The sequence below is a fragment of the Kogia breviceps genome, chromosome 3 (genome assembly GCF_026419965.1).
Source record: "Kogia breviceps isolate mKogBre1 chromosome 3, mKogBre1 haplotype 1, whole genome shotgun sequence".
Classification (NCBI taxonomy): Eukaryota; Metazoa; Chordata; class Mammalia; order Artiodactyla; family Physeteridae; genus Kogia; species Kogia breviceps.
Genome location: NC_081312.1, coordinates 162,365,221 through 162,377,762, shown reverse-complemented (window position 1 = coordinate 162,377,762; position 12,542 = coordinate 162,365,221). Strand labels below are relative to the sequence as shown.

At 35.4% G+C, this 12,542-nt stretch overlaps 1 long non-coding RNA gene across 1 annotated transcript in view; it reads left to right on the top strand.

The window, feature by feature from the left end:
• Positions 1 to 12,542, top strand: part of LOC136793858 (uncharacterized) — a 186,350-nt gene that overhangs the window by 171,120 nt on the left and 2,688 nt on the right. The window contains exon 7 of the long non-coding RNA XR_010839877.1: positions 10,199 to 10,304. This is a non-coding gene — a long non-coding RNA (uncharacterized lncRNA). The remainder of the gene's footprint in view (positions 1 to 10,198; positions 10,305 to 12,542) is intronic.

Here is a 12,542-nt window from a genome sequence, read left to right as displayed (position 1 = left end):
GAAGTCCAAACCCATCCCATCCAGCCCATTGATATAATTTGAGGGAACACAGGCATGGCTTGGACACATAGCAGTCCCATATTTAGGTTCTTCCGAGCATGGTTCTTTTTTTTTTTTTTTTTGTGGTGGAAATAAATATTTATTGAACAGCCAGGATGTGATAGGGATTTTTAAAAATATTATTACATCAAATCTTCAAAGTAATCTACCAGATGGGCGATTCCCATTTTTAAGTGAGGAAAAAACTACTTAAAGAGTAGTGAAGAAATGTCACTTGCAAAAGAAATGGTGAAGGTCTTAATTAAACCCAGATATTCTGATGTCCAATACAGAGGTTATCCTATCACATTACACTGTGACCCTCTTATGTGTTGATTTACTTTTTTATTCCGTGTACATTTTCTATTCCTTCTTTTTTTTTTTTTTTTTACATCTTCATTACAGTATAACTGCTTTACAATGGTGTATTAGTTTCTGCTTTAATACAAAGTGAATCATTTATACATATACATATGTTCCCATATCTCTTCCCTCTTGCATTTCCCTCCCTCCCACCCTCCCTATCCCACCCCTCTAGGTGGTCACAAAACACGGAATTGATGTCCATTTGTTATGTGGCTGCTTCCCACCAGCTATCTGTTTTACGTTTGGTAGTGTATATATGTCCATGTCACTCTCTCACTTTGTCCCAGCTTACCCTTCCCGCTCCCTGTATCCTCAGGTCCATTCTCTAGTAGGTCTGCATCTTTATTCCCATCTTGCACCTAGGTTCTTCTGACCAATTTTTTTTCTTTTTTTAGATTCCATATATATGTGTTAGCCTATAGTATTTGTTTTTCTCTTTCTGACTTACTTCACTCTGTATGACAGCCTCTAGGTCCATCCACCTCAATAAAAATAACTCAATTTCATTACTTTTTATGGCTGAGTAATATTCCATTGTATATATGTGCTACATCTTCTTTATCCATTCGTCTGTCAATGGACATTTAGGTTGCTTCCATGTCCTGGCTATTGTAAATAGAGCTGCAATGAATATTGTGGTACATGACTCTTTTTGAATTATGGTTTTCTCAGGGTATATGCCCAGTAGTGGGATTGCTGGGTTGTACGGTAGTTCTGTTTGTAGTTTTTTAAGGAACCTCCATACTGTTCTCCATAGTGGCTGTATCAATTTACATTCCCACCAACAGTGCAAGAGGGTTCCCTTTTCTCCACACCTTATCCAGTATTTATTGTTTGTAGATTTTTTGATGATGGCCATTATGACTGGTGTGAGATTATATCTCATTGTAGTTTTGATTTGCATTTCTCTAATGATTAATGATGTTGAGCATTCTTTCATGTGTTTGTTGGCAATCTGTATATCTTCTTTGGAGAAATGCCTATTTAGGTCTTCTGCCCATTTTGGGATTGGGTTTTTGTTTTTTAAATATTGAGCTGCATGAGCTGCTTGTATGTTTTGGAGATTAATCCTTTGTCAGTTGCTTCATTTGCAAATATTTTCTCCCATTCAGAGGGTTGTCTTTTTGTCTTGTTTATGGTTTCCTTTGCTGTGCAAAAGCTTTTAAGCTTCTTTAGTTCCCATTTGTTTATTTTTGTTTTTATTTCCATTTCTCTAGGAGGTGGGTCAAAAAGGATCTTGCTGTGATTTATGTCATAGAGTGTTCTGCCTATGTTTTCCTCTAAGAGTTTGATGGTGTTTGGCCTTAAATTTAGGTCTTTAATCCATTTTGAGTTTATGTTTGTGTATGGTGTTAGGGAGTGCTCTAATTTCATTCTTTTACATGTACCTGTCCAGTTTTCCCAGCAGCACTTATTGAACAGGCTGTCTTTTCTCCACTGTATATTCTTGCCTCCTTTATCAACGATAAGGTGACCATATGTGCGTGGGTTTATCTCTGGGCTTTCTATCCTGTTCCATTGACCTATATTTCTGTTTTTGTGCCAGTACCATACTGTTTGTAGTATAGTCTGAAGTCAGGGAGCCTGATTCCTCCAGGTCCGTTTTTCTTTCTCAAGATTGCTTTGGCTAGTCGGGGTCTTTTGTGTTTCCATACAAATTGTGAAATTTTTTGTTCTAGTTCTTTGAAAAATGCCAGTGGTAGTTTGATAGGGATTGCATTGAATCTGTAAATTGCTTTGAGTAGTACAGTCATTTTCACAATGTTGATTCTTCCAATCCAAGAACATGGTATATCTCTCCATCTATTTGTATCATCTTTAACTTCTTTCATCAATGTCTTATACTTTTCTGCATACAGGTCTTTTGTCTCCTTAGGTAGGTTTATTCCTAGATATTTTATTCTTTTTGTTGCAGTGGTAAATGGGAGTGTTTTCTTAATTTCACTTTCAGATCTTTTATCATTAGTGTATAGGAATGCAAGAGATTTCTGTGCATTAATTTTGTATCTTGCTACTTTACCAAATTCATTGATTAGCTCTCGTAGTTTTCTGGTAACATGTTAAGGATTCTTTATGTATAGTATCATGTCATCTGCAAACAGTGACAGCTTTACTTCTTCTTTTCCAATTTGGAATCCTTTTATTTCTTTTTCTTCTCTGATTGCTATGGCTAAAACTTCCAAAACTATGTTGAATAATAGTGGTGAGAGTGGGCAACGTTGTCTTGTTCCTGATCTTAGTGGAAATGGCTTCAGTTTTTCACCAGTGAGGGTGATGTTGGCTGTGGGTTTGTTATATATGGCCTTTATTATGTTGAGGAAAGTTCCTTCTATGCCTACTTTCTGGAGGGTTTTTATCATAAACGGGTGTTGAATTTTGTTGAAAGCTTTCTCTACATCGATTGAGATGAACATATGGTTTTTATCCTTCAATTTGTTAATATGGTTTATCACGTTGATTGATTTGCATATATTGAAGAGTCTTTGCATTCCTGGGATAAACCCCACTTGATCATGGTGAATGATCCTTTTAATGTGCTGTTGGATTCTGTTTGGCAAACACGTTTCTTAAAGATTGATCTTGATTTTATTTAGTTGGTTCCACATGGTGTAGCAAAGTCACACTCCACTTTAGATGTTTGTTCCTCTTTTGATTGTGATACTTTTGATTTATTTCTGAGAGGTGTAGGAAGAGAAGAATATGAACATACACTTACTGAACCATCGTTCTCATCATTTCTCATTTCTCATTGCAAAGTCACTGTAAGATTGTCCTCTGACAATGAGAAGCACCCCCAGGCTCAGAGCTGATGTTGAGCCCTCCCTGCAGCCTACCCCTCATTTCCAGTAAATGAATCTCGTTAGGAAAACAAATATCCAGAAAGCTTCCTGTTTACACAGACCTCAAAAATGGGCTATTTGAAACAATGTGAAGCTTTGGGACAGGTCCCTAATCAGAGTCCAAATGTATGTAGTTGTCTTAGTGCTAAGGATGTCATGCTGTCCACTCTGAAGAATAATTTCATTGATCAGTAAGAATTAAAGCTAAAATTACAATTACCAAATGCCAGGCTTGATGCTAGATGCACATTCGTGCATTTATCCATCTAGTAATCACAGGAACTTTATGCTTTACTGAAATTATCTACATTTTACAGATAAGAAAGCTGAGGCTCAGAGAGGTTCCAAGCAGAAACATCAGGATCTCAACTGGAAAGTGAAGGAGTTGGCCTTCAGAGTGTTTTCAGTACATCTGCTTGTTTCATCAAAACCGTATAGTACCAACATGGAAATTTTAAGAATTTGCTCTATTGGATAAGGAATCTTTAAAAATCTTTAGCAGCTTCTCTTTGCTACCATGTCCCCAAACACACTCAGCACTCAGCTCTGTCTTCTGAGCCAGCCACGTCCTGTAAGTGACCTGGAGCCAGCGTTAGTTCTCAAAACCACACGTTTTCACTATCTCCTTCCATCCTTCTTTTTCAAAGGCCTGTGTGGTTCTCCTGTTCCATAAATTATCATCATGAAGACCAAAATCACATTCAGCAGAAGCTCGGCTTTGATTACAGATGTGCTGACTCAAACAAAACTCTCAAACTCAACTACTTCTCTTTAAAAGAAAGTGTATTACGCTTCAAAGGAAGTGCAATTTCAGCCATCACTTCATCTAGTATGACGTGAAGATGTAGTAATGTCCAGTTGGATAAAGAAAAGGGAATATTCTGTTTAATTTTCTAGGCAATGACCTGTGATCCTGCTTTACATAGAAGTTTCTAGGACGTATTTTCTTGTTTATCAGTACTGAAGAGTCACTTTTTTTCCCCTGTGGTTACTAAAGCTTTGGGAAATCTTCCACCAAATGCAATTGTTAACATTGTGTGCTAAACAGGAATGGTGAAATAAAAATCAATTATGCAATCTCAAAATGAAAGTTATGCTACTTTTACAAGAGGAGGGTTTTGTAGTAATGTTCCCCCATCAAGTGAGGTGGAAAGAGAGAGAGGAAGAAAGAGAGAAAGAACAAATAAAAACCTATCCTTCACTTTGCCAATTAGAAAGGCACAGTCTCAACTATTTCCAACAATAAAGCCCATTGCCTAGAAAACTTTACTGTACAAATAAGAGGAGCTAAGAAACTAATTGGCAGGTACCTCTAAGCTTATTTAGAGTATTTTATTGTTATTTTTACTACTCTGTTACCACCACCATCCCTATGACTGGTGTGAAAATAACTGAATAAGACCATTGGACTGAGGTGGATCTAATGTCTCAGTAGCCTACATGACCAACCAAAACCGAAGCCAGAGTAATGCACTAGAATCCGAGAAAGTGAAACCTAAGGACAACTGTTACCGAGTCCAAGTTTGTACTGCTCACCACATGACAGGCCAATAAGTCGAGAGAGGAGTTGTTGGGGCAAGGAATAGCGACTTTATTTAGAAAGCCAGCTGACTGAGAAGATGGTGGACTCATGTCCCAAAGAACCATCTTACCTGAGTTACAGTTTAAGCTTCCTTTATACTAAAAGGGGAGGGGGTGTGGTTGGTAGCTGCAAACTTCTTGGTGCAGAATCCTTTGTTCTTGCAGCTGTCCACGTAGGTCAGGTCACAATGTTCCTATAAACCAACAAGACAACAGTTATTCTCTTTTCTGCAACTTTTATCTCTGTATGAATGGATAAGTGTTATACCTTTAAAGGTCAGAGACTTGAGAATGGGCTACCCTGTATAATTCAAGGTATAGGCAGCATTCTTGTTGCAACAGCAATAGAATACAAAGGTTAAAGTAAAAGAAACAGATCTAATATGGAGTCAGATTTGTTCCTCCCTATTATGCAACTAGTCACAAACTCCAGCTAAGGTTTTCCAAATAAGGCAATCACTTAGGCTATAATAATTGCTTTGCTTTGCTTTAGTGTCTTCTGTATAAAAACCTTCCTCCAGCTTCTTCCTATGGAGAGTTTCTAAACACCTTTGGTTTGGTGCTGCCCAATTTGAATTGATGCATGCTCAAACTCTTAAAAAAAATTTAGTATGCCTCAGTTTACCTCTTAACACTATTAATCGACCACTTTCCAAAACAGTGATTTCACACTTTCTAAATGGCAGCCCACTAAGGAGGAACGAAAGTTTCCACATAGCAAAATCCACATTCCCCAACTTTTCCTAGAAAAAGACATCAGTGAAACACAAGTAAACATCATGTCCAAAGACATTTTGGAGAGATAACGTTAAAATGGCTTTAATAACGAGATAAGGAGGATGAATAATTTTGCATTACATGTGCATGTTTAAGGAGTGGTTAATGAAAATTGATAAAACATGATGAAAATATGCAAGATTACACCATACATTACGGATTAACCAAGTCACAGCAATTAGCTTGAAAATGATGGATGTACATTATTTAAAACAGAAAGAGAGAGAGAGAGAGCTGCCATTTCAAACAAATACAACCACAGTGTGCTTTCTGTAGATATTATGTAGATGTATCTGTAGGTATTCCTCCATGCTCTTTGACCAAGAAACACTGGATTTTATCCTGAGTGGTAAAGTGGCCAGACTTTCCAGTAGACCAGTTCATTGAAATCCTCTCAAATTCCAGAAAAGTGCTAATTTTGGCTCAAGAATAATACATTTTAATAAAGTTTAATAATTTGGCAATTAAGTTCCAAATGAATAGCTCTCATCCTATTCATTTAGAATAGGAATATCATTTAGAAGTATCATGAGTAGAATTAGGTTATTTGCTGACAATCATACAAGAAGGGAGTGTTTGGTGCAGCCATTTCACCATATGTTTTATGATTCTTGAAATACCATCCAAGGAAAACAGAAATTGTGTAGAATACCATGAGATGATAATTGCATTTTTGGAGGAGAATGCACAGTCAACCAGATCCATCATATTAAAAAATGAAACTTATGCCTTACATTACCTCCCTACACTGAGCACATCTAACAAATTATTTTGTGAAGTCACAATAAGGAAATTAGTTTTTAATATAAAAGCTATAGCCATTCCATTGCTTTAAAACTTCAGGTTCTTACTGGGCAGAGGAGGGAAGTGGTTGGCAGGCTTTCCCCTGCTCTTGCAGTAGATGCCAGGCCCCTGGTGACTGGGCTATTCTCTTGTCCTAGGTATTGTCTGCTTGTTAAAAAGATCTGGAAAAGTTTGATTTGCAGGAAGAGCTGTGTAGCAATCACAAAAGTAGACAAAACCAGTATTGTGTCAGTTTTAGAGTGAGCCAGTGAAAGACACAGGAAGAGAAGTATAGGAGATTGAGGGCACGGGAAGGTGTTCACTCCCAGAACAGTTATAGAATAGCGACTTCCAGGAGCACTGAAAGAAATGCTGACTCATGCCCACCAGGTCGCAGGGGTGTCAGTAGCATAGTGCCCAAGCAATAGGAGAAGGAAAAGAAAAGGGCACATGCATTGTTAGTTGGAAGTGTCACAATTATCACAAGTAACACTGTCTTTTGTCTTCTTCTTACCCAACTTTCTGAGAGAATTTTACAATAGATAGTTTTCCTTGGGGAAAAGTGATGTGATAGAAGGTGCAAAATTTTCCAGCACAGCTGTGCCCATGAGAAAATCCATCTAAGCAAGAGCAGAAGACAGTTCCCAGACACCAGTGAGATGGGGTGTCACTTGCCAGAGCAGGAGCCGTTTGTGAGTGGTGTGGAGGCAGGTGTGTCGAGAGAGAACAAGAAAACACAGCATTTTTAAAGCAAAGAAACCAGAAGTGGGGGGGAGAAAATTTTAACAGCAGCTGTTAAATTTCACACTTCTGTTTCAAACGGGGAGAGTGAGAGATGTCTGAAGAAAAATTTTGGAAATTTTGGATGTGTGAATGACTATGTCACACCCTGATTCACCACTTTGCGAAGATGTACAGTAAATTATTTTTCAAGGATGTTGGATTTAGAATATTATTTCTTTTGAATGTGATGTTGGACTGAGCTGACCCTGAAGAGATATGACTTTGTCTGAGTTACCCTCGTGTTTATTAGGAAAGTGTCCATAAAGAAACATTTCCATGTATGGCAATGACTACAGACATCTAAACTTAAACTCATGACACCCTTGCCCCAGGTCAGCTAACTGTTTCATGTGTCATTATTTTGTTAATGGTGACACTAATTTCTCAGCAATGAACAATAAAAATAGCTTCCTTGTATTCCCCTGAGATTACTAGATTATTAGTATTATTATCAGCAGGGAGTTGCTAATCAATCTATTACTGTTTCATAATCTCAGTTATTGGTTCCTGTTGAAACCTATCCCAATATAGAAGTAGAGAAGCTGGAAGTGATACAGAAACTGCAAAGAGGAAATTAACTCAACTTATGTGCAAATTGGTCACAAACACACTACTCAGACACAAAAACAATATTGGTATTTTCTGTGCAAAACTAAAATATGTAAAAAATGAAAAAGGAAGAAAGGTTAAAATAGGTGAGTAAATAAGTGATAGATGCTTTCCCAAGTGAAGATAAATAAAACTGCTTTTAATTAGAAGAGTTCATGATTGTAATAAAAGTGATGTAAATTTTTATTAAAAAATATAGAAGCAAGAAAATCAGTTTGGTCTTCATATAAATAAGGAGCCAAAGACTTTTTTTTTTTTTTTTTTTTTTCATTTAAGAGCCTGGTTAGATTCCTAAAGCAGTCTACTTCAAACCATATTCTGCTTTTTTTCAACCTGTAAACTCACTTATCCAATGTAGTCATTCTTATAGAAAAATGATGTGAAAATAGTTTTTATAAAAGAACAGGTATGAAATTGTCAGGAATGGCAATTTCTTTTGAGGAATTAATACATTAATTTCATAATGACATGTTATGGAGAAAGACTTGGAGAGAGAAAGAAACAGAGATATAGATAGATGATAGGTAGATGATAGATAGATGATAGATAGATAAACAAAGAGACTGACAGAGAGATGCATGGGGGGGACCGACAGAGAGAGAAAAAGAGAGAGACAGAGACAGTCTTAATGTTTCTCATTAAATCACAAATCAGAACAAAGGCTGAAAAATTGACAATGCAATGTGGAACTAACATCAGAAGGCAGCTCAGTAATACACACTGGTTGGTTTCTGCTCTGAAATTAGCATAACTGGCAGCTGACATGTCATCTATTTCAAAGTCACTGCAGGCAGGGAGGTTCTTAACTTCAGAAAAGGAAGGCTTTTAGCAAATTTCTTGCCCATGATCAATGATTGTTTTAGAATTACAAGCTGAAGATAATCACCCTGTACAATTCATTAGAGTTGGGGCCTTTTTTCCCTAAATGCTTTTAGAAATAGGAAGGGCATCATATTAATTCTCCTTGATATTTCATTAGTTTCATGTCACTCGTTTCATTAGTTATATGCTATTTCACATTGGTGTCAATGACACAATGCTAATTTTTTGACACATACTTTTTTATGGTCTTCATGAATTGTGCTCATTATGGAAAATGGGCTGAATTTTTTATTGGTTTATCCTGAATGAATGATTATAGCAAAATAATTCACTTTGAAATTGTTGCCAAGAAGATACTTTTGCAGAAGTGTGTATATTTCTAAAGACATCGTTTGTTGGGGATAAAACTTCACAGTATTTGATAGACAATAAATACAAATGACATAGTCACTGAAACTCACCCTCACCTGACTACTGTCCCAGAAAATAAAGATAATTTTTACAATCTAATCTAATTCAAGAAAATTCTTACCTTTAAAAATTGCTGATATCAGTGACATTTTAAAAGATGGAAGAAAGGCTTTGAAGAATTTAATATGATAATTTTGCTTATCAAATATATGGGCAAAATTTGGCATTGATATTTAGAAGGATATAAAATTGCTACAGTGCATTAAAATCTTGGAATAGTAACTGTACTGGAAAACATTTTGTCTATTTAACAAAATAGTAAACAGAGTTGTCCTATGACTTAACCCACAGAATTGAAAATATAAGTCCACACAAAAACCTGTACAAACACGTCCATTGCAGCATTATTCATAATCACCAAAGAGTAAAAACAGCACTAGCATTCATCAGTGGGTGAATGGAAAATCAGAAGGTGGTGTGTCAATATGATGGAATATTATGCAACCCTAAAAAGGAATGAAGTACTCATACAAGCTACAACATGGATAAGCCTTGAAAATGTTATGTTAAGTGAAAAAAGTGGACAATAGTTATGCATTGTTTGATTCCATTTTTATGAAATATCCAGAGTAGGCAAATTTATGAAGATAGAAAATATATTATTGATTGCCTGGTACTGGGAAGGAAGGTGAACAGGGCTTGACTTACTGCCAGTGGGCTTGCAGTTTCTGTTTCAGGTGATGAAAATGATCTTGAATTTGAGAGTGGTAGTGATTGCACAACTTGGTGAATATATTAAAATCCACTGAATCATATGCTTAAAAGGGTGAATTTTACAGTATATGAATTTGGCCTCAAAAAGGAATGAATAAGTAAAAATAACTGAAAATTGATTAATATAAAATAACTAGTGTTAGGATTCCACTAATATCTTGGTCTTGCATGTTTTCCATAAGATCATGTTAAAACAAAACTGAGACTGGGATAGGAGGAGGATTTTTTCAGGTCCTTACTTGTGTCTGCCTCAGTGCTTCTGGTTTTGAGCCTGGTAGACACAGAACATGAAGAAACAGAAAGGAGTAAAACTGAAGCAGAAATGGATATTTGGCACAATGAAATAAGATATTTTGTCTTTTAATGTTTGAAAAACACCCTGCATCCTATTTCTTTTTATTTTCCTTTTCTAGACTTCATATCTTTCTGAAAATTAATTAAAAAGGAAGCATATGATGTATTCTCCATTTGAAAGAAAATACCCAAGTATCCTACTGTAGAGTCATTTCTATATGAAGGGTAAGTAAATATCTTTTCAAAAAATAATTTATCATAATATTGTTTTGAGTCTTTCCAACTGAACTTGAAAGATATTGGGGTTTGAATTTTGTTTATCCTTGGTAAAAGCCAAATTCCTTCTTCAAAGAAAAACATTATAAGGGGCTTATGAGGTTTTCTGAACATCAAATAGCTCTCCTAAAAATACATTTGGATGATTTAATTGTAAACAAATAAAAAATGAGATTTTAGTTTTCTTCTGATCACCCATGAATTAAAAAATTCAAAAGCTGGGTTGTGGGGGGGGTGGATAAAGTGGAAAACTACTACATGAAGATTTATTTAGAATCTTTTGCAAACCTATGATGGGATAATGAAGAAAGACAATTTTCTTTAAAATATTTTTCTTTAAAAGATAAACATTGCGATGGTCAATATGGTTACCATTTCTTTAAAAGATAAGGACCAATGGAAAGATATTTTACAATATGAATGCAGAATAAGTTTCAACTCATTGAATACCTTGTTTGAATAATAGCTTTGATTTCAAACAGACATTATTAAACATGTATCCATGCAGTGGTCAAAGTTTTCATGCATAAGTTAAAGAAATGATACATCATTTTCCTTGTCCTAAATTTTCCTAATAATTTAGGTAGGAAAACATGACTTTTTCCTGAACGCACTTGGAAAGTTCTAGATGGAATTAGAATTTCATAAACAATACAGTGAGCTTTACTTTGTAGTATTAGGCTACACCAAAAGAACACACCTGTTAGATAAACCATATGTTTGATTCAGTTATATCCTACTGAATTTGACTTTTTTATTAAGTGTGAAAGAAGAAGGAAAAAATATATTAGTCCATTTAATTAAAAGGACATTATCCGGATTCTGGGTGTCAGCCTCAGAGCGTCTTCTGCTTCTGAACCACAGGATATCTGTCCCACTCTGCGTCTGTTGAATAAATCAAATAACCGATACATAATCTAGTCATAAAAAGAGTGTTTGCATCAGATTGTAATTGTACTTGTTTGAGTCAAATGTGTTAAGTAAAAAAATGTATTTGGAACATTATAGAAAAAGGCAAGGGTTTCATACAGCAAGAATCTGAGTCGTTTGCCATTTGGATAATTCATGGATGCAAGCAGGCTAACAGTGTCTATGAAAGTTCAAAACGAATAGCAATGAAATATATCTTTGTTGAATACTGGTAAAGGCAAAGAAAGATTAGGTGCAAAATCACTAAAGTGAACTCTCTGTAATCTGAAGTTCTGTGATTAGCCTTGTATATCTGCCCAGGGATCTGCAGGACAATTAATGCACACAATGCGTTCTCACCTCAACCAGTGACCGATCAGAGAGCATATGTGTCAGATTTTGCTCTTCCCCAATATTCCCAAATTATTTCCTGCAATGAATCAATGAGGGCAATAGAATTATACATGCAAAGGGATGCATGTGTCCAGGTTGTTTCTGTTGACTTAATAAGATAGTATAATGTGTCCTTTGAATTATTTTTGCATTCCCAGCAAATTCATAGGGAAAGAACATACAGTTGATTAGAATATGCCCCTTAACAGATATACGCTACTATATATAAAATAGATAACCAACAAGGACCTATGTATAGCACAGGAAACTATAAACAATATCTTGTAATAACCTATCATAGAAGAGAATCTTAAAAAGAATCTGTCTATCATCTATCTATCTATCTATATCTGGATCACTTTGCTGTACACTTGAAACTAACACAACTTTGTAAATCAACTAAACAAATACAAATTTTTAAAGAAAGAATATGTCCCTTGCCTCCACCTCCTTCAGAATCTTTGTCAAGATTCTGGAGATCTAGAATAGGAAACTAACTGCAATTTTTATGAACAATAATATGTCTTTTGATATGACATGGAATTATATTTTTATGAGGAAAGGGAATGTTGTGACTTTTAAAGTTCATTGTACATTATTAACTTAGTGGACATAAATCTCAAATTATGAGTTCTCAAGAAAAGAAAAAAAATATGTATAAGTGTGTGTGTTTAATTTCCTTAATAATAAATGCAACAGGTAAAAAGAATTTTAAGTCAGATGGAAATAAAGGGTGATTTGGCAACTGGGCAGCCTATGACCTTAATATGTCACTGTTAATTAACCAAAAAAAGTCTTATTTGTTTTAGTTAAGTGGTTTGTGCTTATTCTTTTCAAATTTTATCATGGCACTAACAGTGTCATTAATCATGTAATTTTAAGTGA